General features: G+C 43.3%; 2 long non-coding RNA genes across 7 annotated transcripts in view; both read right to left on the minus strand.

Annotated features, from left to right (window-relative positions):
• The window catches only part of LOC118718669, a 406395-nt gene that overhangs the window by 120717 nt on the left and 258665 nt on the right, over positions 1-27013 (minus strand). For 5 of the 6 annotated variants that reach the window (XR_006741533.1, XR_006741536.1, XR_006741535.1 and 2 more), the window contains one exon: positions 17185-17245. The exons of the other annotated variant lie outside the window; for it this stretch is intronic. This is a non-coding gene — a long non-coding RNA (uncharacterized LOC118718669). The remainder of the gene's footprint in view (positions 1-17184; positions 17246-27013) is intronic. 6 annotated transcript variants of the gene reach the window in all.
• Positions 11557-17167, minus strand: LOC123652283. Its single transcript, XR_006741537.1, has 2 exons — positions 15567-17167; positions 11557-14228 (listed from the first exon to the last, which is right to left on the minus strand). It is a non-coding gene; the product is annotated as an uncharacterized LOC123652283 (long non-coding RNA).

The following is a 27013-nucleotide window of genomic DNA, read 5'->3' on the forward strand; positions in this document are numbered from 1 at the left end:
AGACTGGTTTATCCGGTCCACGTCCCCGATGGCAATCTCGCTCCCATCCATCACCGGGGTTTTCTGTTTGCAGGTTGCCCAACAAGCCGGGCCCACACCATTCCCCGGCTCCGTGTACACTGTCAAGATAAAAGCTTGTTTGCGAGGGACATGACCTTCTCTGGGGTTTCAAAAGAAAACTTTGCAGATGGCTTGCAACTGAAAGGCACCTAGACTCAAATAAGATAAGGCAACTCTGGGATGTGTTTGCTGAATCATTCCAGCGAGATTCATCGAGGACCGACAGCTGGCTGACACTATCGGGATGACTAAGCTGGTTCGAGTCCTTACAGTCCCTTAAGGTTTCAACATAATGCAAGTGAAACACTGGGAGAGAGACAGAAACTCTAAGGTAGGGGTGTCGAACTCAATCAGAGAAGGGGCCAAAATCTAAAATCCAGCCTAAATTGCGGGCCGAATGGTTTACTGAACAGTCATAAACTGTCATTGTGATGGAAACGCAGCGGAGTGCAGTGATGACAGCGCGGTGCGGGCCACATTGCAAGGCCTGGCGGGACGGATTTGGCCTGCGGGCCTTGTGTTTGACACATGTGCTCTAAGGGATCCGGGTAGGATGTAGATGGACGCCCCAGGTAGAGGGAGGAAATTTTTGGAAGCTTGAAAATTCATCACGTGTGCCGGGTTGTGGCTCCCTGGGCAACCTGCTCTACATGTACTTGTAGACATCTTGCTTTGCCTCTGATTGGAGTCTCGGGTATAGTTTGTGACCTGTCACAGTTGAAAGTGCGAAGGGACACAGAATTGCATGTCACTGAGGGTCCGGACTGGGCTCAGCATACTCTCTAGGCATCTCTGCATGAAAAGACACATGGGTTCCATTCAAAAGCCACAGGGAGGGTCTAGGAGGGTAGCTAGTGGCTGTGATTCACACTGCCTCATGTCTCAGGTCTTCGGTCAAGTTCTCAAGAAAAGAGGAAGTAAAAATAAAAGTGCCAGACAGCTGAGAGCAGCTGGCTGCTGGTGCCAGGTAGGGTCCTCCATTCACACCGCTGCCCGGCTGGGCCGCCTGCACCCTGCTCTCTGACCGACCAGACCCAGCTTCCACATTAGCTAGGCCATATTCCTTCTGCTCCTCCGCGATGGGACAGGTCCTCCTCTTCGATGCTTCCTCCTCCCTCCCCTCACTATTGCCTTTATCGTACTGTATTGTAATGATCTGGTTACCTTTTAACACCCTTCGTTAAACCAGGTGTCACATCAGAAAGCCACCGAGTCTCTTCATTTTACCCCTAACCTGTCACATAACTTGGAAAAGGTGTCTGCTGGAGAAACATGAATACATCAACACACGGATGAGTTGATGAGAAAAGGGAAGATGGGATACGTAAGCAAATGGCACCCGTCTGCACACAGAGCAGCAAGAAGACTAGTTCCACAGACATGGGTGATCTGCTCAGGGACTCCGAGCACCATTCGGATGGGTGTGAGGGAGGAGCAGAGAAGTCCAGCCAAGAAGCTGCCATATCACAATGGCCTTGGAGACCATGTGTCATTCCCCCACTGCTGGAATTTGGAAAACGGTTTATGTATGAGTGGTGGGATGTTGGGCCATTTTCCTATGGGGAGTTCAAAAAGCATAATCTACTCCCTCCCTCCACATCCTCTTCAGATGGCTGAGCCAGATGAGTTTGAGAAGACACAAAGGGACTTTTTAAAAAGAGAAGGTGGGCCATTATTTTATATGGAAGATAGCAAGCTAGGATGAAATGGAAACATTGATATGGACCTCAACTGAGCCACAGGAATATTTTTAGCCCAAATCTAAGCAATGTAGAATGCAGTACATTGAACCTCACGTGAAATGAGAATGCCATTCAGTTTACAGAGCACTGTGAACACTACCAGATAGGACACAAGGGGAATAACAGGCTTATCTGCATTAAAGACAGAAAAGCTTGGAGAGATTTAATTATGTGTCTCAGGTCACGAAGCAGAGAGGAAGCAGAACTGTAATGTGAGCTGAGTCTCCTAACTCCTCACTCAGTGAGCATTCTGCCACCGTTTGTTGGTCACTGTTCCTCTCTAGTCAAGACAAGCATCACCAACAGAGATGGACAAACAGCTTACAGTGAGCAAACCACACATAAGTGCAACCAGGACTCTGTGTCAGCACGAAGGTGATGTGAAATTTACTAAGGACTATGATAGACGGTGTATGTATGAGTGCAAGGGTCATGTCCTAGTGACCTTCTTATCCCTGGGGCTCAGTACAGAGGGGATGTTTATTGATTTCAGCAACTAGCACATCACTATTCTATCTGGATAACAAAGTATGTGGGGTTGGCGGGGGGCGGGGTGTGGGGAGTCCTGAGATATGAACTAGTTCTCTTACAACTAGTTACTCTCGCGTCAAAAAAAAAAAATCAAGAGCTTAGATTTGGGCTAAAAGTATTCCTGAACAAGGTCCCCTTGGGACCTTCCACCTAGAACAGTGTCATCAGGTGCTGTCAGCAGATGTCACCTCGAAAGCAACAGAAGAAACATTAAGTGACATCCAGCTGATGAAATCAGAGCCTCGCCTACATCAGCCGGTGGATGCAAAGTCAAGGCCTGGCTCCCAGCCACAGCTTGCATTTACATGCAGGACACGCTAGATGTCCCTAAGGGAACCAGAAGATTAGCCTGAAAGGGTTGTCCCCAGTCTCCAATAGATGCCCTAGGTCATAAAGGTCGGACAAAACTCCCCTGAGCGCAAATGACAAGGCCACAGTTTCAGTGATGACCAGATCCCCATCTCCCTTGATGACCCCTGACCCATGTTTACATGGGGGAATCCCTGTTACCCACAACCCAGATCCATCAACTGGATGGGAATGAATAACCATAGCCTTCGGTTACAGGCAATTTTGTTTTTTTGTAGCGCTGTGACCTTGGGCTAGTTGATTAACCTCCCTGAGCTTTAAATTTCTTTTCCTGCAAAGTAAATGAGCTTGCAGATTAAATGAGATATTATATGTAAAGCATCTAACACAGTAATGGAGCTGAATCTCATATGACATGTGAAAGTTACATATAACTAATGTTACCCATGAGAATCCCTTAGGTTGCCCAAAAAGGACAATACAAATACTATCTTACATATAATCTTCCACAGTAATAGATGCTTATCAATATGTAGTGTATATAGTGACTAGTATATATGCAGAAATATAATTTTATACTGTTGTAATTACATATAAAAGAGTGTAGTTGAATTTGTACATGTTAAATAGGTGAGAAAAGTCCTCATTAAATAGAACTTGTGCATTTATGATGTTACTGTCTCGGGGGTAGTAGATAAAAAGAAGCACAAAAGGCTAATAATTGAATTAAGCATACTCCTTAATTAGGGCTATCCTCTGTTTCATCTAGTCTTCACAACAACCCTGCCATGTACGTAGTTCCTAGTATGAGCCCCTATTCTTAGTTAGAGAAGGAAACTAAAGAGGAGAGAAGTTAATAACTGCTTCTACATATGAACTAAACTGAAATCACAACATGAATATGTGTAAGATGACAGCCCGGAAGAATAAAAATGAATGACAGAGGAGCAATACAGATAACATTTTGTAGACTTAGGACAACTGAGCTGGAAGGACTGAGTGCATCTAGTCACGTAGGGAGAGGAGAGGGCGCTGTGCCATCAGAAGTTCAGAAAGGACTGTTCTAACGTTGGAACTGGGTTTTCCTAGTCACTTGCTCAGAAAATAAAAACAAGGGCATGTATGTGGGTTGATGGAGGGATGAGAAGATGTGGAAGCAGGCATGTGACATTTGGTTTCATGGATACTCAGAACAGCTTGGGGATAGCTGTCAGGGGAAAGGATTGGGGTGATGTGGCAAATAGGCCAAGGTTGTATTGTATCAGTCTCAAGTAACACTCCAGAGCAGTTGGCTGTGAATTTTAGGGAGCCACTTTTACCCTGGACTATGAAGCAAGAAGATAAAGAGTATTGGAGAAGATCAAACCTACTCTTAGCCAAACACATTTGGGCCATCAAACCATCAAGTGGAATGCCCCTCCAGGAGAAACAGCTAAAAACAGTCCGTGCAGGTCATTTTTACTCAGCAAGCAAATCGGCAAACAAATACGTTTTCTTTCAGGATGAATCTGGACTTTCGAAATCTCCGAGGGACTTCTTCATACACAGCCCACAGGGCCTCAGCAGAGTGTCCCTTGCAGCCGAATGACAGTCATTCCTGGCACTTGACGCTCTGTGTTCAATCCTGGTCAGTGACACCTGGGGGGCACCTTCCCTGCACCTTCGCCACCTGCACTTATTTCTTCCCATTTCACTGTTTGTAGTTCTTCCCATTTCACTGTTTCCGTAAGTTGAATGTACGTGTGTACTTGACAAACTGCTGACAGTGACAGTAAACACTTGTTATGAAACATCCTGACTTCTGGAACTTAGAAATTTAGGGCTAGAAGGATGTATTTTCTCCCAAATGTATACTCTCCCACTTTTTAAAAATCCACCGGGGCTGCATTCCAACAGGTCATTCTTGAGCTTCAAATGTTCCCTCCTCCCTATGACACTTTAGGACCAAACACAATTCTTTCCTAGAGCATCCATAGTCTACTCTACATACCAGTGGAATAGTTACACACATTGGTGTCAGACAGATATGGGTTTGGATTCCAGCTTAGCCATCTACCAGATCTCTCTGTCCTTGAGGAATGATCGAATGCCTCAAACTTTAGTTTCCTGATCTCTAAAACAAGTATTAAGTAAGAAAATACACATTTGACTCCAGAACACTTCCTGACATGAAGCAGCTGCTCAGTAACCCATAGCTGCCTTAGCTCTTACTATCGGGTTTTCTGTGCACGCAGTACTCTACCCAACATGGTCTCACTTGGGGCTCTGTGCCCTCATTCTTCCTTGTGCATAAAATTTGCAAAAAGACTCTGGGACCTTTGACAGCAGGAGTCATGACTCCTGTAGTATGACTATCTCACAGCCAACTCCTGCTCTTCTCTGACTGACTTCGAATCATTTGCAAGTTGCTCACTTTCCTCATGACCACCCCCACCACCACTTGTCTGCCAGGCACTTCCTAGAAACTCATTCAGATTCTTTTTTTTTTTTTTTCTTTTTTTTTATAAGAGTTTATTTGAGCCCAAGTGATGATACATGCCAGGAGGCAAGATCTCAGTCATTCAGATTCTTATACAAATCTCCCAACCAGAGATCCTTTTTTTTTTTTCCCCCCAATCTCTTCTGTCTGTGATCTATTCTAATAGTAATAACCATTCTTTTCCAAGCTCTTAATACTTACCAGAGACTAAGATAAGCCTATGACATACTCTTTCTCTAATTCTATAACACCTGGACCAATATGTCCCATTCCTTTGTTTTGTGGATGAGGAAACCAAGTAGGGCTCAGAGAAGTAGTTATATGCCTGAGGCTACTTAGAAAATCACCAGGTTAGCGTTCCATTACCAAACCTACCCAAGGCTTTCCCCAGGATCCCTGCTCTATATCAATATATCTTAAAGTCTACTACCAATGAGTCTTGCTAAGTCATAGAACTGCTCAAAATTCTGAAGATGCTCCTTCAAAATCCTATAAATCCTCCTTTTTGTTGGAGAAGAAAAAAATGCCCTGATCTGGAATTTAAGTATCTCTACACAGGACCCCAGGCAAGAGCACAAGTATTCTTTCCCCACTGCCCTTCATGAACATGACAAGGCAAACAAGACCATCCGCTATGCTTCTTCATGGAAACCTGCCATTTGCCAGCCTCTGATGACTTGTTTAGACTGCTACTTTGGTTGGTATGCTCTCCACACTGCCACTTTCATATCTGAACATCCAAATCCATACTGCATCTTTCATGAAGAACGTATCCCATTCATTCCTTCATCCCACGCATTCAGTAGACACTAAAAAGCTAGTGCTTATTCATATGCCACTGTCTCCAGTCTAGTTTTCCATGCAACTCAGCACCCTCTGGGGTGAGCACACTGACAGGGTAAGTATAGGGGAAGGTGGCACAGAGGAGGGGCACCAGCCAGTCAGGAGTGCCTTTCTGGAGGAGGTGATCTCTTGGCTAAAATGGGAAGAGATATTAGTGATTAGAAGAGAATCGCTCCTTGCCCTGACTGGTTTGGCTCAGTGGATAGAGCATCGGCCTGCAGACTGAAGGGTCCTGGGTTCAATTCTGGTCAAGGGCATGTATCTTGGTTGCAGGCTCATACCCAGCAGGGGGTGTGCAGGAGGCAGCTGATCAATGTTTCTCTCTCATCAATGTTTCTAACTGTCCCTCTCCCTTCCTCTCTGTAAAAAGCCAATAAAATATATTTTAAAAAGAAAAGAAAAGAAAAGAATCACTCCTCATTTTGAATACCCCCTGCATTTTTCTTAATCTTTCTTAAAATCTAACTTTCTCCTTTGCATATGAGGTTTTGTGTGATTTTAAAAAATATATATTTTATCACTCCTGCTAGCCTGAGAGCTCCTGAAGGACATTATTTGAGGGGTTTTTTTGTTTGTTTGTTTTTTCAACTTTGACTCTTTTTTACAAAATAGGAACTCAAAGTAGGTCATGAACCTAGACTTGAGAATGCGGATTAAGAATCCAGCCCCACTCTTTTTGAGCCAAGTGCCCGTGGTTAGACTAGTTATTCAATACATTACCTCTGTAAGACTCCATTTCCACATGTGTAAATTAAACAAGAAAAACATACCTGTCTCACAGAGCTGTTATAAGAACACAAAATAATCATCGAATTGTTTCTATAATGCTTAGCACTGTACCTGGTACAGGATAAAGGCTCAAGAAGTGGTAGCTTTGCACTTCTAAAACAGTGAGTGATTTTATTTATTTTACAGACCTCTTAGCACAGTACACAAGAATAGTCCCATGTGAACACTCACTGACTTGACTTATCTTATTCCAGTTCAAATATATGCATATAAGCAAGATCATATTCATTAAGACTGTATCACAGATATTTCTTTTGCAAGGCAGATTTTTGTTCTTCCCCAGTTTCATAAAAAAACAGCAGTTGAGGTTAAAAAGCTAGTGCTTATTCATATGCCACCGTCTCCAGAGTTTATCAATTACTATACATGAGTTAAGTGAGTGTATATATGTGTGTGTGGTGGTTAGGGTGTTTAATTAAAGGAATAAAGAGAGAAATAGAAAAAGAATCCAGGCCTAGTGAAAAGTTAAACCCCTATTATTCTTTCTACGCTGCTTTTGTGGTTGTTTCTAGATGGTGGTGGTTTTTAATTACCCGATACAGGAACACTCATTGAAGAAAGGAAGTCCCATTAAACTTCCCCAAGTCAACCTCTATAATTTAGGCAAATAGAGAAGAAAGGGCAGATCATGAATTTAAAGGATTGTGAAAGAAAGAAAGAAAGAAAGAAAGAAAGAAAGAAAGAAAGAAAGAAAGAAAGAAAGAATGAATTTGTATTATCTTCAAATGCACAGTGGGACATCAGCTACCTCTCTACTAATTAAACAAATCCACATTGAAACTCTCTGGATAGAAATAATATAATAGGTTAGCATATTAAGCACACACAATACTGTACACTACTCGGGGGATGGGGAGGCTGGAAGAATCCGCCCATAAATAAGACCTATGTTCTTTCCTGGGTGAGAGAAACATGCAAACATCTAACTTCACTTTGAGATAAAATGAAGAGACACAAAATGGAGGCAGAGGTAGCATTGTTGTCTGAGCTTCCAGGACGGATCAATCATTGCGATTAGGAACAACTAGTTTTCCTTTTGGGGGAAAGAACATTTCATCTGGGCTTTGAAGACTAAACTCACTGGGATAACTGGGGAACTCATCGTTGTTGAGAACTTACTCTGGGCCATATGTTCTACACACTACCATGTTTTACTTAATTTTTAAAGTAAACTAGTTATATAGTCTCAATATAGCTGTAAGGCACTTTTCCCAGGGCCACACTGCCAAAGAGCAGGGGTCTGGATCCTCATGTGGGCCTGGATGGTGCCCCAGCCCGTGGCGGCCCCTCCCCTTGAGTCCCGGAGCTTCCATATGGAATGCTGGAGGTCAGCTACCTGGGGAGTGAGGTTAACATCACGGTGCCCGATTTTCTGTTACTGCCATCAAGCAAAGAATGAGCAAAAGCTTTGGTAAGCAGTTCATTCCTGGAGTCGATTATGCTCACTGCCAATACTGCTTATACTATTCATTACCCAGTATAGATTAACTGATTACAGCTAACTTATAGCTAATTTATGTAATTAATAAGGATCGTTGGATGGAATTGAGTTAATCTCTCTCTCGTCAGAGACAGTGTAAAGGTTAAATTTAACTCAGTTAAGCCTAATTATAACAAATTATACAAAATAACTGAATTACTCAGCGATCTAATGAGGTGTCCCCAGGCCTTTGATTAAGACCCCAGGCCACCAGGTCCTAGCATTTAGCTGCTGTCTGTGGGAAAGGCCAGGGAGATACAAGAGAGCATTGCTACGATGCGGTAGTAGAAACATCAGTGTGCTCAGAGAAAACAAAGAACAAACAGAAAACAACTGGATGTCCTTCTCAAATGGAATGACGCCATATATCATAGTTCCTCCCTTTGGGGTGGTACAGTTATCAAACATTTCACTGCATGCTTCTTTGGGGTCTCCTCTGTGAGCCCCACCTCATTTCTCCAAGCGTCTTTGGTCCTCTTCTCTACCTAATCTATTCTCACCCATGAGGTCTCATTCACTCTCACAGTTTGTTTGTTTTTTAAGTACATTTTATTGATTTTTTATAGAGAGGAAGAGAGAGGGGGATAAAGAGTTAGAAAAATCGAAGAGAGAGAAACATCGATCAGCTGCCTCTTGTACACCACCTACTTGGGGATGTGCCCGCAACCAAGGTACATGCCCTGGACCGGAATCGAACCTGGGACCTTTCAGTCCGCAGACCGACGCTCTATCCACTGAGCCAAAACAGTTTCGGCTCATTCTACAGTTTTTAATACCATTCCCCACTCAAAACCTCCACACATCTCTCTCTCCTGCACCCTAGATGTATTTATCCCACTGCCAGCTTGACATCTCCACTCTAATTCCTAAAAAGTATCTCAAATCTAACATGTCCCAAGTTGAATTATTGATTTTGGTCTGTGAGAGTATCATTTAACTATTTAAGTGTGTTGGCATGATATTGTATTATCATGTGAAAATTATTCTGTTAAAATGCTAAGGGAAAGCAGAGAATCGGCTTTATGTGAATTCTACTATTATAACAAATGAAAATGCAAACGTAAGTGGGAAAAATTCTGAAAAATATCAGCAATATGCTAAAAAGTAATGGTGCTAAAGTCATGGGATGCAAAGTGATTTTTTCCTCCTTATTCACTTCTAAATGTTCTACTCTATGGATTATTTTATTACATTTTATAATGAAAATGTGAGTGTTTGTGTGTGTTTAATCATTTAGATGTTTAAGCAGGAGATGGTTCTTTAACTGGAAACAATACTTGATGTTCTTTCAATTACTGGGTTCACATAATACAGGCAAATTAGGAACAGGGTTCTTTGAACGAGAACATGATATAAGATTAACAGACGATTTTCCTACATTGATGTGGATCAGCCATGCAGTCATCTCAGTTGGCAGCCAAAAGCCCAAACATACAGACTCGGGCATTTTCTTAATCATATAAATATAGTTAGTGGTATACTCAATGACTTGAATATACCACTCAGAGGCCCTCAGAATAATGCTATGCTCAGAGGCCCTCAGAATAATGCTGTCATTTTTCTTTCTGGTGAGATCAAGATGCTATTCTCAAGAAAAGGGCTAGAACAGCCACATCATTCAAGAACATTCATTTATAGACTCAGAGAAGCTAGTTGGCTTTGGCCAAGCTACTTATCATCACGGGTCTCAGTCTTCTCATCTATAAAATGGGAAAGTAAAAACTTTGCCACTAAGGAAGAAAAAGTGGAAGGAAGAGAAGAACAGAGGGAGGAATGTCTTCCATCTGATCAAGTTGTTATGTGCATTAAATGTTATAACAATTTACAAAAGATCTGGTTTACAATACATGCTCAAAAATCCAGTCCTCTACCCATTCAAACCTGCATGTATTAAAAACTTAGGATGTGAAAAAAGAAAAAAAAAAACAAACTTAGGATGTGCGAGGCCTGTGCTGGGGACATGGATATATAACAGTGGACAAGGCTTATTCCCCTACTCTAAAGAGGAGTCTAGGCTGGTAGGAGAGTTCAAGAAGTAAAAGATGGCTAAAAGCCTGTAGGAAATGCACCAGGTGTACAGCAAGCACAGTGCTGTGACAGCACAGAGGAGGGCAGGATGTCACAGGACAAATAACCCCTGAGTACTCTAAAGTGGGTTTTTAATATCAACAATAATGAATGCCCATTAAATGCTAGGCACTGTTCAGAGCTTTTCTAAGCCTTTCACTTGCATTATCTCATTGATTCTATTCTGTGATGACTATTCCTACTTTAAGATAATTGAGACACCGAGTGGTTAAGCAACTTTCCTAGAATCACACAGCCACTCACAGCCACTCATCACTGGAGCCAAGAGCTAACTTTCCCAGCCGCTATGCGCACTGCCTCCAGGCTATGGTGCTTATTAAGAAAGTAACAAGGGCCAAGTGCATTAGACTATCACCTGCCACATAGTAAGTACCCAGTCAATGTTAGCTTGTGTTAGCAATAGCAGTAGTAACAACAGCGGTGAGAGTAATAACCAAAGTTGTAGTGAGTAGTACCAGTAGTAACAGTCATAGCTGTGGTTGTAATAACAGTAGTAGCAGCAGCAAAATGCAAGGCACTCTGCAAATGCTGGCCCTTATTACCAGACTGGGCTTAGAAGCCTTCTAAGAAGCAAGGGGGAAAGTACCCTTGGACTTCTGTGTCTTAGGGCTCCTCCTCCCAAGAAACCCACTTCTTGGTGCAGAAGAAAAACTTCCACACATAATAGAGCTGGCGATTTAGAATAACATCTTCTGAAGTTCCAAAGTGAATAGTTGAATTTCCAGTAACCAAACAACTTAGGAAAATGTCATTTTTTAGAGTTAGTGCTGAAGGGACATCCTCTTGAAGTCTCTTGGGCACACTTGGCATGCAGGGGGCGCTATAGCAAGCACTTCACAAGGACTGGGCCATTTCTTCCTTAGGACCGCTATGTATTATCCCCTTTCCACACAGGAGAAGACTGAGGTTCAGAAGCACTAAACCATTTGCTCACGAGTACGCACCTAGTCAGTAACAAGGCCAGGATTTTAACCCAGAGGCATTAACTCAGCTCACCTGGCTGCTGGGACGAGGGGTGAAGTAGAACACAGGCTGAGAGGGGACCAGATTTGGACAAGAAAAGGGGAGAGGGCAGGGCGTGCTGGGGAGAGGAGCAGCAGAGCAGACACTGGGGCGGAGATGAGTGTGCTGAGACTCAGGGCAGCGAGGAGCAGGCTGGCCAGCTGTCAGGCGTGGGCCCGGGCCTTGCCCGCCCAGAGCTCCCCACCCAAGGAAAACCACAGCCAAGACACACACTTGTTTAGAAGGTCTTGTTTTCAAGTTGTGTTTTGTTTTTGTAATGTGGACCAAGGTTTACAAGACCGAGATCGAAACACGGAGGGAAAACAGCTTCTGTCTTTTTATTTTGGTTTCTTCCAAAATTCACCCAAAGTAATAAAAACATTTGTAAATGCTACTTGGATTTGGAACAATATTTGGGGCCACATGTATACACCGATTTGAATTCTCTTCCTCATGCAACCCCTCTAGAATTAGTTCTGACCCAAAACAACCATCACAGCCTTAGAATGGTAGTCATTTATTCAACCAACAAACACTCCATTGGCTCAGCAATGTAGACATGGCAGTGAATACCAAGAGCCACAATTCTTGCTCCGTGGATTCCACATTCTTTCTAGTTGGAAGAGATGGGCAATAAACACAAAACCAAATCAATAAGGTAATACCAGACAGAGACACACACTTGGGCAAATAGAAGCAGAGTGACATGAAAGAGAGGGATTCAGGGGGAGGATTTACCCTAAGTGGGGTGGACAGGGTTAGCCATGAGAAAGCTGTGCTTGGGTTGAGAAGGAACCCTAAGAAGGAGCCCCAGTGTAAAGATCTGAGGCCAAAGGGAGCCAGTCGGGGGGGGGGGGGGGGGGGGGAGGGGAGACTAGCTAGAGCAAAACCCCCATCAATGATGAAAAGTTGGGGCGTTAGAGAAACATGAAGAACCCAGTGTGGCTTGAAGTTAGGAGAGGATATCCAGAATGGACTCAGGGACCAGATCTGGAGGAATGCCACAGGCTTGGTGCAAGGAATACAGATTTTACTTCAAGCGTCGTATATGAGGATGTTAAGCAGGTTAGAGAAGGAGCGGATTTTTACTGGGGAAAATATCTACTTGGTAACTTTGCAGAGAGGAGATTGGAGGGGGACAAAGGAAGATGAAAACCAGTCGGGAAGGTAATAGAGTGGTCAAGGCGGATGATTTGGAGCAAAGCACAAGGATGTGGAAAATGTTTCCAAGATCGAGGTAAGAGGTCTCCATGAAGAGGAGCTGTGGGGCCCAAGGGGATGTGTGAAATCCAGGAAGATCCCTAGGTTTTGGCTTAAGGAACTGGATACATAAGAGTGTCCGTCAATGAAACATGGAGGTTGGGTGAAGAACAAGCTTCGGGAGGTTTTGGGAACAGAAATCAAAGGTTCTGTTTGGACACAAAAGACTAGAAATGGTTATCAGACACCTCCCATCTTGGAGAGAGAAGAGGGGGAAAGTAGGCTCAAACCATCTCAAAATGGACACCACGAGCCTCAGTTTCCTCATTTATGAAATAACAGACACCCCATAGGCTAGTTTTACAAACTGAATTAAATCCTACTTATAAAAGTCTCTAAACTGTCTGACCCCGAATCCCTGGGCCATGGCAGGGCCATACCAAGGTCCCATGAATGCCAATGTCACAAAGGTTAGCATTTCTCAAGAGACAAGGTTCATTAATTGATTTGCTAAGCCAAGATCCTTGGTCCTGCGGTCCCCAACCACATTGCGTTCTTTCTCCTTATCCCTCCTGGACCAACTCCATCTCCAACATGTTTTTATATAGCACACAACAGTTGCAATGCATTTGGGTTATTTCCCAGGGGCTGCTGAATCCAGGTCCTTAGGAAAGAAAAGATCTTCAAGAGTTACGACCTGATGACACATGACCCCCAGGAGTCCTAATTGGCCTGGGTCCAGCCCTGTTACAAAATGTTAAGTCAAGTGACAGCTAATTCCCATTGGCTGGAATAAGTCATGGCTTCCCTTAGAGCCCTAGGTTGGTGCCCAGTAGGGTGAGTGGCAGGCAAAGGAATCAGTCAGTGGGTACTGGAGGGCACCAGCAGGCTTGCATCATTAACTGTCCTCTCTGTCACATCCCATTGTCCAAAAAAGGAGGGTGACAGAGTATGCAATAATAATAGCCAACATTTAGTGAGTGCCTTCTCCGTATCACATACTTGGGCAAGCGCTTTCCATGCATTAACTTATTTAATCCTTCTGGCAATCTATCAGACAGCAGACAGAGCTGTGTGCATTTCTTAGCTCTAGAACTCAGTAGCTTTGTGATCTTGGGCAAGTTATTTAGGCTCTCCTTGCCTCATTTATCTTAAAGTAAAAAAAAAAAAAAAAAAAAAAAAAAAAAAAAAAAAGGATCTTCCTTGTAGAGTTAAATGTGAAAATGCATGTAAAATTCTTAACAGAGTTCTTGGGAAATAGTAGTCAAAAAAAGCTAGCTATTCTTACTGTAACATTTTGATCCCTGGAAAAGATGATTCCTTAAGCTGCTATTAGTTGAGTGAATATGAGGGGTCAGAATACAGATTGAGTAATACCCGGAGATAAATTTTCCCACCAGCTCTTGGAGAAAAAATAAATAAATTGGGAGAAGCAGCCCCCATCGTCCTGGTGTCCAGTTCTCAGAAATTCTCCACGATGGCCAACACATAAAGATGTCTTGTCCCCTGTAGGTGTTCCAGCAAGTCTCATTAGAGCGAATGACACCATGTCCCAGACACCCCTGGGCTTCCGGAGAGTCATCATAGCGCTAGATGATGTTCAACCCTGTGAGGTTGCTTGCTTCCTGCACTAGAGCCTTGCAGTCTTCAGGATATTACATCATAAGGGTGTCAGAGAGGGGATGGCATCACAGTCTTCGTTTTCCTGTTAATTAGAAGATGCATTAACTATCCACGAGCTTCCACCACAAAGCCCTCAGATATAAGTGGGGGTTTGGCAGGAGATCAGCCGCCTCAGACGCCCTCTGGAAGGAACAAAAATCCTGGAGGTTAGAGTTAAGGAGTGATGTCACCCTCGTCAGTTTCCATATCCCTGATGACGGTGCCTAGCCAGAGGCTCAGATAAACCTCATCCTTTGACAAGTTAAAGCTGGAGATCCCAACCCAGCACACATTTCAAAGTGTTCTGTGGGTCCTTCAACACTGTCCACCAGACTCGGGACTTTTATTTCTTCAGATTATTAATGAACAAGGCATGTGGGAGACATTGAAAGACAAAAGAGCCTATGCATCAGTTTTGCTTGGCCAGTAGGATAGATCATGGGCAGTGGGAATGGCCGGTTGGCCTGGCTTCTCTTTCATATCATTCTGCAGAGGGGAACTAGGTCTCCAGATGGACAGACACGTCTCTCCTCTCCCCAGGCCCTCCCATAAACCCTCCTTCTGGGACTACTCATTCAGAGGCTAGTGGAATAGGCCTTTGGGGATATCGACAGTTGCTTTAGCCGTCACTCTGTTCAGTGTCAAAGTATAAAGTTGCTTCCTCTTCTTAACTCAAACCTCACCATTATTTGGCAATTGTAAAGTTGGTCTCTGGCAATTTCTTAGTTCCACTGAAGTCTTTACTCATATTTGTTTTTAGATTCTTTGATGTTTTTATTGGGAGTTGATGGAAAGCAAATCATCTCCAGAAACCCCTGCTCTGCCATCTTCAAACCAATTTTCTCATTTTCCAGGGAAGTAAACGGGTCCAGAGATATAGTTAGAGGTAAGGCACCCTGAATAGCAGGGATGTGCCAAATTCTTATCTCTTGGCTCCAACCTTATGCAGGAGAGCAAGTCCCTGGGAAAGAGGGCTCCCTGGCTTGATGCTATGGTGATAACCTGAAGAGGGGAAATGTTGTGTTGGAAGAGCATTGCCTCCAGCCAGTTCTCACTGCCTCCTTGCTAACCCTGAGAGAGCTCATCTGGGCTCAAAAACTGGGAAATGTAGTTTGGTCAGCAAGTTCATTACATGTAATTTACTATCTCGTTCCGCATGCAGAATCAAATTTGGTGAGAGAATTAGAAGGAGCTGTGGTTTCCCAGTCAATTAACATTTATTAAGATCCATCTGCAAGATAAATGGGAGGGTAAGTGGATTCATTTATTCACTCAATATGGTTTGTGTCCTTTTTCACATGGCAGAGGCAGTGACATGTGGCGGCCTCAAAACTGGAGCTTGAGAGCCGAGCTGCTTTGGGTTGGCTCTGGGCTCACTTACCAGCTGTGTGGTTTGGGAGAAATCCCCTCCTCTTTAGGTTCTGGACTTTCCTCTACATTGAAATGAGGGCAAAAAGTTTCTACTGGACAGCCCTTTTAAAATCAAATGACGTAGGTAAAGTAATTCACATGGCACTAGGCACATTGTCTGCAATTACAAGTAATAACAGAATGCACTAGATTCTGGTTGGATGAGAGTCTTCAGTATGAGGCTACCTCCTGTCGTATTTAGGAAAGCATTTCAGACATTTTTCAGATCTATATTTTGCACCCGAAACACTGATTTGTTAGTTAAAGGCCCAAGGGTTTGCACGGTCTTCTTAGGCCAACACCACTTTGACATGGATATTTCGCTCTGGAATCTGCTTGGTCTTATAATTTTCGTCTTATTCATAAAACAGATTCTGACTAGGCCAGGGAGTTTCCAGGAAATCACTCAAAATAAGGACTTTTTTTGGACATCATTTGCATCTTCATGTTCTTTTGGCTTAACATGGAATTTGAACCTCTAGTTCATGGGATTAGATTCCAGCAATGTTTTTCTAATATGTACATCCTACAGTGAATGTATATCACCTGTGTGAAAGATCACTTCTTCTAACCCAGTCAGCCAACAGTGAGGAGAAAGTAAAATGAGGTAAATGGATTATTTATGTGAAAAATCAGGTTAATATATATATATATTATAATAAAATAAGATGTATGATAAATATATTTTCATATTTTTTCTTTTTTATGTATATACTTATATAGTCAAAACCCTTCAAAAATACACATCCAACTATCAGTAGTGGTAAAACTGTAGAAAGTGGGACTATATATTATTTCTTCTCTTTGTATGCGTGTGTGTGTTTTCAGAAAAGAGTACAACAGATCTATGTTGTTTATGCACTAAGGTAAAGAGCACAGTTAAAATTAGGTGAACAATCATACTTATCATAGTGCCTGGCAAACTGTAGGTGCTTAATGAAAGTGTAATGATTGAATGAATGGCCCACGATCTGGGAAATTCCTAATGCGTTAACATTTCAGCTGCCCTGGCATATCCATCATTCCAGCTCCACCACTAGATAATCCCTCCAGTATAACAAGAGAAAAGGAAGAAAGAAGGAAAATGAGAAAGAAGATTTAGGAATAAGGGGTGATGAGAGACAAGTTACACCACTTGGTCATGGAATGCTGCATGTAGAAGGCACACTATGGAAAGGAAACCCAGATTTCTTGGGCAGTGTGTAGGCATTTCACGAAGAACACAGCCCCCACTCCTTGGCAACTCCCCGTAGGCAGGAATCAACCTGACCTGTGACAAATGTAGTTAGTGGCAATGATTTGAATCAAGGCCTCCTGACTCCGATTCAGCACTCCTTACAATAAAGAGATACATCTACAAAGCATGTGTATATATGCAAATTCCATGTAAGTTATGGGTTTTGAAGGGTTAGGGGAAATAGGAAAAATAGAGAAGAATCAGAACATTGAAAGGAAAAGAACTTAAGGGGCATATTTATGAGCCTCAGTTAAATATTTACAACCTCAAGTCAAAGAAGATTTATGAATGGCATACACGTTTTTAGGACCTACAAGAGAATCCGTCCACAAAGAAGAAAGAAATAACTCACCCGGTGCAGAAAGTGCCTCATCAGCCCAGACACATCAGCAGGGAGAAATTTAGCAGCAGTTCTGTGGGAAGAAATTTTCCATTGTATATTTAGGATGTCATTCATTGCTCTGCCTGGTTCCTATATTCAAAGGAATATCATTGAGTCTATTTCTTTTTCCTACATCCTTGGAGTTTTGCCCTCTACTCACCCCCACCAAACCTCTATACTGGAAGACAGGAATTAACTGACTGTATCATTACTCCTATACCCCCAAAACGCACCTCCATGTGCCAAAGGGGTGACTCCAATGCAGACCACCGATGCCCCTGGATAACTTAGTGTGCAATCGAATGGAGGTGGAGAACTGTGTCGCCTATATTGCAATTCTCCACTTAGAGGCAATCCCTTCTTTCAGATCATCCTTTTACTTTCAACTCAGAAACAGAACCTGTAGGCTAGCCAGCATCTCAACCTGCTTCGCAGATCTTATCTAGAGGCCACGATGAGTTCTATTTGCTCTTCACACCCTCCTTGTACACAACAGTTTAAACAATAAAGAAAAGCTCCATGTGTTATTAAGGATTTACATTTTTAACAGAGAAAAGGGCCAGACACGGAGGTGACCCTATTCCTGTCCTTCACGGAGGGCATTGGTTCTCCGGCTGGGAAGGACCATAAGAACCTTGGGGTCCCTCCATCCCACCTCCTTGACCCTCATCTTTTTCTCTGTCACTGACTGACCCTCATTTTTTTCTCTGTCTGAGAGAGAATTTTATCTGTATTGAGTGTAAAAAAACACACAACACTTTGGTTCCCTATAAGTGACCTCATCATAAACATCAGTTAATTAAAATTCGGGTTTTGATCTTAATTTTATTATTAAATGATTAGAACATTACTTAAGATATTATCAGCTGATATTATAAACAAATTTCAAAAATAATTTTATTTTTAATATTTTTTTGAGAGAGAGATCAGTGTGTTGTTCCATTTATTTATGCGTTCATTGGTTGATTCTTGTGTGTGCCCTGACCTGGGATCGAATCTGAAACCTTGATGTAACTCCTCAAGATAACGCTCTAACCAACTAAGCTACCCAGCCATGGAGAGCCAAGGGTAATTTAATAGTGATACTATAGTATTGATTGTCTTAATGAACCCCTATTTGCCATATATTCCACTTCAGACTAAAATAGTTGCCTCAGGAAAGAAAGAGAGGGCGAGGAAGAGAGAGAGTGAAAGAGACGGAGAGGAGAGAGGAAGAAAAAAGGAAAACGGATGCCCTCTGCGTTTTCTCCATCATCTGTCTCTGGACCACACGTGGCTTTTAAACCAGTCTCCTCTGCTCTAATTGCAATGACTAAAGGTGGCTCCGAGTGAGGACACCCAAGAGGATGTGAATCCAGGTTACAACTCTCCTCAGTAATTTGATTCTGTACAAATTATCTTTAACTCCTGCAAGGAGAGATCCAGCCCTCAGGGGAATGCGAATTTATTTGGGGTTGTGAGGAGCCACTGTTTTTACCACTTTTTGAAATAGATTTCAAGAATGTAGGAGGCATGAAAGAAATGCCTCTGGCAGGAAAACACCTTAATTCTCAGCAATGCTGGATTGTTCTTAATGCTCTCAGTTGCAGGCGAGAGACAAGTGGAGGACGCCTGCTGTCACGCAGGTCTGCCTCAAATCACGTACACATATGGCCTTGCCCCTTCGGTCTCAGCCAACGACCGAGAAATGCAAACACTGAGGCACAGCTTTCTCTGTTATATATTTTTAAAGTCTCACCTGCGTTTGATAAAGATAAGTTAAATTGATGCACTCACACATCACTGATGAATTCAATTTGGAAAGCAGTTTCACTGACAATTTTATCAAGGTTCAATGTGTTCATGGCTTACAAACCAGTGACTGAATTTCTCATTTCATTTCAATGGAAATACTCTTAATTTCAGAAAAAAAATAAAAGTCCTACACATAAGTTGTAAAGCTAATAATGGCTGCAAATGCCAACAATGAGATTGGCTAAATCAAGATGGCATCTAGACTATACTGAAATTATGCTTTAGCGCCTATGCAAATCATTACAAACTGCAGGTTAGTAAACTCATAAATACTGATTTCTGTAGATATCTAGTGTCAAAGAAATTGTGAGGTTGGTCCTTAGATTTAAATGAACACATTAGTATGTGCTAGAATATTGTATTTCTTGTTCTATGTTTGAGACATTTTAATGCCTTTACATGTGGGAATGAACTGAAATTGAACTTAGGCACCACTCTGAAAATGATTTCATTTTGCACAAATGGCAGACAGCCTTAAAATATGTTAAATGAAAAGGCAGGAAAAAAATTGTTGGGAAAATCTGGTATCAAACATGAAACAAACAAACAAAACAAAAACAAAAGAAAAATGAAAATTTTAAATAGAAAAAAATTCTATTTCCCCTAATTTTCTTCCTACTTTCCATACCTCACCTTCTCCTCCCAGATTGTAATAATCTTTTAGGCGACATGAGGTCTGACATTAGCCATGTGTCTGCCATAAATTTCTTTTTTCTAAATATATTTTTATTGATTTCAGAGAGGAAGAGAGAGGGGGAGAGAGAGAGAAACATCAGTGATGAGACAGCGAATCATTGATTGCCTGCCTCCTGCACACTCCACACTGGGGATTGAGCCTGCAACCCAGGCATGTGCCCATGACCAGAACTGAACCTGGGACCCTTCAACCGCAGGCAGACGCTCTATCCACTGAGCCAAGCTGGCTAGGGCTGCCATATATTCGTTAAGGAACTCAGTGGAACTCATTGATTCCCAGGAGTAGTAGAGCCCTAGGAAGGACAGATGGCTCCGTAGGTAATCAAGCGCCCCATGTCCACATCCACTTGTGGGACTGGGTTGGTGAAGCTGACCATCCACAGAAAAGGGAGGCAAGCTAGACCTTCATTCTTCCTCCACTCCGCAGCTCTCCTCTCCCCGGGCTCTGGGACTTGTCTCCAACCGAGAAAATGTGGGGCAGCGAGGGCCAGGAGCTGCCCTTCCCTCCTGTAACTGCAGGCACCGCTGTCACAAAGGCCTGAGCCACCACAAGGCAGGCTGAGTCAAGTCTCGTTGCCAATTATCTCCCTATTGTTTTTGTGGGCAGAATGCGGTTTTGTTTCTCTTTCGGTGACAAAAGCATGAGCCCATCGTTGGGTAAGGCCTTCTGCATCATTCTGAGAGAACAATTCCTTCCTCTCTTGCATTGACTCACATTCTTGGCTACGGTCTTGTAAAGGAAGCAGCCTCTGGATTCTGCTCGGCCGGCCGGGCATGCAAGAGCCCCTTTGCTCCCAGGCTTCTGATGAAGGAGACTTGCTGTCAGGTGGTGCCGGCCTGTGTCCCCCACTCCAGCCCCGAAGTCCTGTCATCTCCCGAAAGCTCAGATATAGGGTTGGGTGGAGGAAATACAGTCAAACTTGCCATGTCACCTCGTCATGCCCTCAAAACCTGCTAAGGGCCCGTAGTGCGTTAGCTGCCAGCAATGTAACAGCAGAGACCTGCCGTCAATGTCAACAACTCCAATAAGGTCTAGGAGTTCTAGGAATGCCTCGTAGGGAGACAGGCTTTAGTCTAAGGCAGTGGTTCTCCGCCAGGGGACAGTGAGCTACGTCTGAAGACTTTTTCGGATGTTGCAACCTGGAAGGAGAAGGAGGCGAAGACATAAACAGGAGTGCTGCTGACATTGAGCAGATAAACGCTGGGCTGCTGCTGCTGAATACCGTACGATGTCAACAGTGTCAAAGGCGAAGTCCTGGTGGTTTTCAAGCTTAACCTGGAGCACTGGGTCCCCTGCCCAGAGGTTCAGATTTTGGGGTGAGACCCAAGAATGTGCATTGCCCACAAGCTCCCAGGTGATACTGTTGTTTGCTGGTGCAGGGACCATGATGGAGAACTCCTGTATCCGTGAAGGCATGTCCAAGAGAATGACGTGTGAAGGTTTAGCAGGAGTGAGCTGGGGTGAAAGGAAAAGATATGCTATTGAAGGTACTTTGTGCAAAAGCCCACAGAAAGGAGGCGCTGGCACGTTAGAGGGACTGAAATAGTGGAGCACAGTGTCATGGGGTGGAATGAAGCTGAAGAGGGAGCCAGAGGCATAAGGTGCCATAGTAGATGCAGGTCTTTCATCTAAAGCAGTGGAAATGCACTGCAGACAATTTAGCAGGGGATTCTGGGAAACCTGGGCAGGCCACTGGGGTGGAGAGTAGAGGAGGGCATGATGCCTACAGTTTAATATAATAAAAGAGCATGGCCTCTGGAGCCAGACAGTCTTGGATCATAACCCTTGTCAGGCCTCTTACTAGTTATATGATCAAGGGCAAATTATTTGACTTCCATGGGCCTCAGTTTTCTCATCTGTAAAACGGGGCCATCCATACCCCCGTCACTGGATTGTTCTGAAAATAAATGAGCTCATGTTCATAAAAGTGTCTGGCACACAGAGGGCTCAACGAATGTTCATTCTCTCCCATTAAGAGTCCATGATGAAAGGACCAGGTTTCCTCCACCACCTAATTTACATCTCAAAGAGCACCCAGCAAAGCATGATGTCAGCACCCGGGTCTGACCAAAGAGCGTTTGCATCACCTGTGTGCCAAACCCGAGGCAGGGCCTGCTGCTGGCATGTTCAAGGGCAAATTAGGCAACCGCCGGCCCACACAAAAATGCTGCAAAGCTAATGCTAGGTTTGCAGATACCATCACAGGGCTCAGGCCAAGGTTACCTAATCTATTATTGGTTGGACACTTCAGAGGCTCTTTAACCATATCCCTTATTGTTTTGTAGAGTGACAATGGGGAGGAGGCACCGAGCTCAGAACCACAATAAATAATACTTAAATAACCTTGGCCATCTTCAAAGCCATTTACGAACACTCACAAATTAAGACTTACACGGCCCCAGCCTTGGGAAAGTGTCATTATCTTTGTTTCTTCAACACAACAAGGAGGATGAGGTCATGGAGTTGCCCAAACTCCGGCCAGTTGGCTTCAGAACGGGCTGAGTTCATTCTACCCAGGCAGCCCTCGCGGGTCTCTTCCAGAAGGATCGGGGCATGTCCCTGGATTACAGGTAGTGCAGAATGGTGGACCGGAGGTGCAAGTTCCACTTCCCAAGAACCCCTTAAAATAATTATTGTCATAAATAAAGAAGATGGGAGGACATTTTTAGAAGGGATGGATATATGTATGATACAGATTGTGGTGGTGGTTTCACAGGTGTATACTTACCTCCAGACTCTGGTTGTAGACATGAAAGATATATCAATCATATTTCAATAAGGAGGCTAAAAAACCAAGGATCCCTGGTGAACCCAAGTTGCACAGGCGTTCCCAGCAAGAGCTGAATTAGACTTAATTGGAAGGGTTGATTTTTGGCCAAGGAAGTGCCATCTCTGGTTCCCAGCTCTCTTACTCGGCCATCTCCCAGAAGACCGAGTGAACGTCAGAATCTTTTTGAGTGTGTTTGATAATTGCATAATTAATATTGATAATATCTCAAAGTTTCCTCACCTGTAAACTAGAGATAACAACCCACATGGCTGTTGTGAGGACGTTGTATGAAGAATGCCAGAATGGTGATCAACGCAAGAAAACTTTCTTATCATCGTTGTCATAGACGCCATTGCTGTTGTACTTATATAATTCTAGGTGTGTATGCTCTTATGGTGTTGATAACTATTTTCTTGTCAAGGTAAGCAAGTAACATTATCTTCTCCGGAAATACGGGCTCAGAGAGGAAAACCACACAGTGAATCACTGGCAGAACTCGGAGTAGTCCACAGGTTGTCTTTCTTCACTTCATTCATAACGTCCTCTCCTCCTTCCCCACGGATGACTTCTTCGGGTTCATGAAGTCTCGGATGCTTACATTCTCTCCCTCTTTACATCCCAGGCAAACACTAGTATCTCTCATCTTCCCTCCCGTAGTTCCACAGCAACTCAAGACACTGGTGGAGGCCCTCTTATTGCCAGACATTGTACTCAAAGTCCATGGAATGTCTGCAGGGAGCTTGCCCTCAAGGAGCTGCATGTCACGTGGGAATGTTGAGTACAAACTGAGACAACTGTTTCTTAGACCCAAAATTCAGAAAGGCCTTTAGAAAGGACACCACTAGAATTCTGGATCTGAGAAATGACCACCACCCCCATCTTCCAGATGATGCCAATCCCATGTCACCAAGGATATGATGCTTTATCAATGCCATCAGGCAATGCCTAAGATGGTGCCTGGAAGTCCTGTGTGCTTATGTCAAAGTGGGTGATGTTTTCTAATGTGCTGCACTGATGAAGTGCTCAGGCTAGACCTGGACTCCAATCCCAAGGCCTCCATTAACACAGCCTTGGACATCTTACTTAACTTCTCAGAAACTGACCTTCCTGTAAAATACATTGTGGGTAGAGGATTTGAAGGAGAAAATGAAATAAAGTGTTCAGCAGAAAGCTGGACACATGGTTGCCCTTCATAAAAAGCAGCTGTTATTACATTATTATTCTATTATTGCTATTGTTGAACCTCAATATTATTTATTACACAAAATTGTATTAAAGCTAAATGCAAAATTTGGCAGTGATACTGCTAGTATCTCTCCTCTAGAAAATCTTATTGCAAACTACCTGGTTATCTACAGTAACAAAACTGGGATACTTGAAAATAATACAGCTCTCCATGATATCATTGTATAGATGTATTAAATTTTTAAAGAATTCTTTGTGCTTTTTGGTGGCAATTGCATCAGCTCAGTTTGGATGCAATGGTGATGCCATAGCCATCAGAAGTAAGGAGCCAGCTCATAGGAGCAGAGTCGCTGGAATCGTGGAGTGTCAAGCTCAGGCTTGCTCCTTCCCAGCTGTGTCCATGGGGAACCCAACCCCTCAAGAACTGTCTCCTTGTTTATAAAATGGGGAGACTCAAGTCACCTTCTCTAGGTCATTGAGGAGTTAGTGAAATGACACACGGAACTTCACAAATGTTCTTAAAATACTGAAAGCTTCAGTTCATAAGAACCTAGTAAACAAATAACTTGTTTTATACAGTTATTTTAAAAAGTTACTTATTTTATATAGTTATTTGATATATTAATATAAACTCTTTAAAAAAAATAAACAGTTCATGTTGGAAAAAAATGCTGAAAGGGATGCTTGGGGCAAAAAGAAGAGAAGTAATGCATCATAATCATTAAACTCCTGTCATGTGCCATACAAATAGTAGGATATTAATTGTGGGGTTCCAGATCAAGACAGACCTGGGTTCCATTCCTAGTTCTACTGTTTGTTAGTTGTGCATTTCAGACAGCTACTTAATCTCTTTGGGCCTCAGCTTCCTGGTCTGTAAATGGGATGATGAATGTCATCTACCTCATAGCATTTTGATGCAGACCGTGTGCATGAGAAGCACTTACCACAGTACCAGAGAAGCAGCAGAAATTTACTAAAGGTTGCCGTTAACTAAAAGGAGAAAGACAGCTTAGGCAAAGTTCTCCGTGTCAGGGCCTTAGGGAATGGCAGAGTAGCAGTTACAAGGACAACGTCTGAAAGTGCTACACTGGACAAGAGAAACCAAAGGTACAGAGTTAAAATTGTCAGTGCCCTGGACGTCAGAGTCAGAAAACCAACTGCAGCAGAGGAAGGAGAATTGAGGCTGGGTGCAGTGGGCTTGAAATGTCACTGCAGCCAGGGGGATCACGTACCCCAGTCTGCCCAGGGGTTACAGCTCTCTTTCGATACATAACAAATGCCCCAAATTTAATGGGTTTAAACAGCATCATTTTGTTCATGTATCTGTAATTTTAGAAGGGCTCTATAAAAAGACTGAAAGAAAGGAAAGAAGAAAAGATATAGGGAGGGAGGGAGGAAGGAAGGGAGGAAAAGAAAGGAAAGAAGGAAGGAAGGAAAGAAGAAAAGAAGGAAGGAAGGAAAGAAGAAAAGAAGGAAGGAAGGAAGGAAGGAAGGAAGGAAGGAAGGAAGGAAGGAAGGAAGGAAGGAAGGGAAAAAATGAATGAAAGATAGAGGAAGGGAGAGAAGGTGTGAATAGATAGATAGATAGATAGATAGATAGATAGGTATTATTGAAAGTGACATGAGGTAAGAGTTTGTATGAACCTGTGAAAGAGAATGTAGGGAAAACCCCACCCCTATGGGCTCAAGAAAGAGGATTCTTCTAGGAGCTGGAGGCTGCACCATGACCTCTGACATCCCTCCCAGCTCTCAGATGCAGTGGCCCTCTCCAAGGAGCAGCCAATTAACATTCCCCTTTTCCCAGGGTGGGTGGTGCACACTTTCATGTTCCGGTGTTTATAAATGCCTTTGAAAATGGAATGTGCCACATACATGCTGAGAGCTGTTATTAATATGGTGTCCACACACCTTGCTCCACACGATAGTTAAGGAACAAAGCATTCAGGGTGCGAGCATCAGAGAACTGACGTGTACGTGCGCGCGTGCGCGCGCACACCCCAATCAAGGAACATTCCTTATTCCCAGCTGCCTGAGAGGTAGGATACTTCACAGCAGCTGAAGATGAACAGAATCAGCGAAATGGATGCCTGAATAGAGAATCGAGGGGCAAGGTTGGAGCACAATCAATGAACATCCTTTCCCTGGATCTCCCACTGCCAAGACATGCGCTAAGCACCATGGAAAACATAAACACTGAATGCACACAAGTCCCTGAGTGGAGCGCAGGTGACAAAGACATTGAGCCAGTTTTGGAGAAGTCTGCTTTTCAGAAGACAGACTTAAAAGCCACGCCTCCAATTCGGATAACCCACGGAGACGGAGCGAGGAAAGGCGTTCCCACCTGTACACAACCAGGGCTGGGTCAGCTAGAATTCCTTCTGCACTGGCAGAAGCTGTGGTCCTAATACACTTTTATTTTTTAAATCATGGATGTTTTAAGAATCCAATGAGAGTTATGAACCCTCTTCCCAGAAAAAAATACACATATAAATAAAACCTTGCACAAAGTGTCTGACAGAGTTGACAAATTCCCTGAAGTTCTGTCCTGGGCCCTTTTCTGTAGCTCTTGGGTAGCTGTGACCTCTGAGCTGTGAAATTCACAGCAAACCATGAGCAGATTCAAAGCAGACACGGGACCTTCTCCAGCTCTGGATCCTGGGCATTGCGCCCAGTGCCCGGCACAGCATGCACCCAAAATAAATGCTTGTTCAATAAATAAACATGGAGTGAAAGCATTTTAAAGAGCGATGGAGCCTCCTTTAGCTGTGCCTCTAAAGGCCTTTTTTTCATTTGTTTGTTTTCGGGTTGTTGTTTAATACTTCTCAGGTGTTTGACCACCAGGGGCTAGTGAGCCAAGAACACATGAATGAGTGACTAAATCACCCAGAATTACTTCAAGAACAAGGAAAGGCCAAGATAATTGCTCTCTCTTGCCCCCAACACAGGGTGAAAACTCTGTCTTGAAGTTCATTAACGTGGTGTAAATGGCAAAATCCACACCTAAAATGGCAAAATTGAGGAGCTGTCCAGAAATCCCAAGAGTGAAGCAGCCTGGAATTCAAACCTCTGGTCTATGACCTATGAGCAGAACTATCCTTGGCTCGCTACTCAAACTTACAAACGTCCCTCCATCAAAGAAGAGATGGGAGTAGGTCACACTGAAACTCACCCTGGTTGGAAACATAGATGCTATAAACCCCTCCACACACCCCAGCAGCCATTCACTGGAAGAAATGGATCCTGTCACTCAATCAGGGTCCTCATCTACACTAATAAAAGAGAAACATGCAAATTGACCAGCACGTCAAGATGCTCACCAGCCAATTAAGAATGAGTATGCAAATTAACCCAAC

Source organism: Pipistrellus kuhlii, unplaced genomic scaffold (assembly GCF_014108245.1).
Source record: "Pipistrellus kuhlii isolate mPipKuh1 unplaced genomic scaffold, mPipKuh1.p scaffold_m20_p_14, whole genome shotgun sequence".
In the NCBI taxonomy this organism is placed as follows: domain Eukaryota; kingdom Metazoa; phylum Chordata; class Mammalia; order Chiroptera; family Vespertilionidae; genus Pipistrellus; species Pipistrellus kuhlii.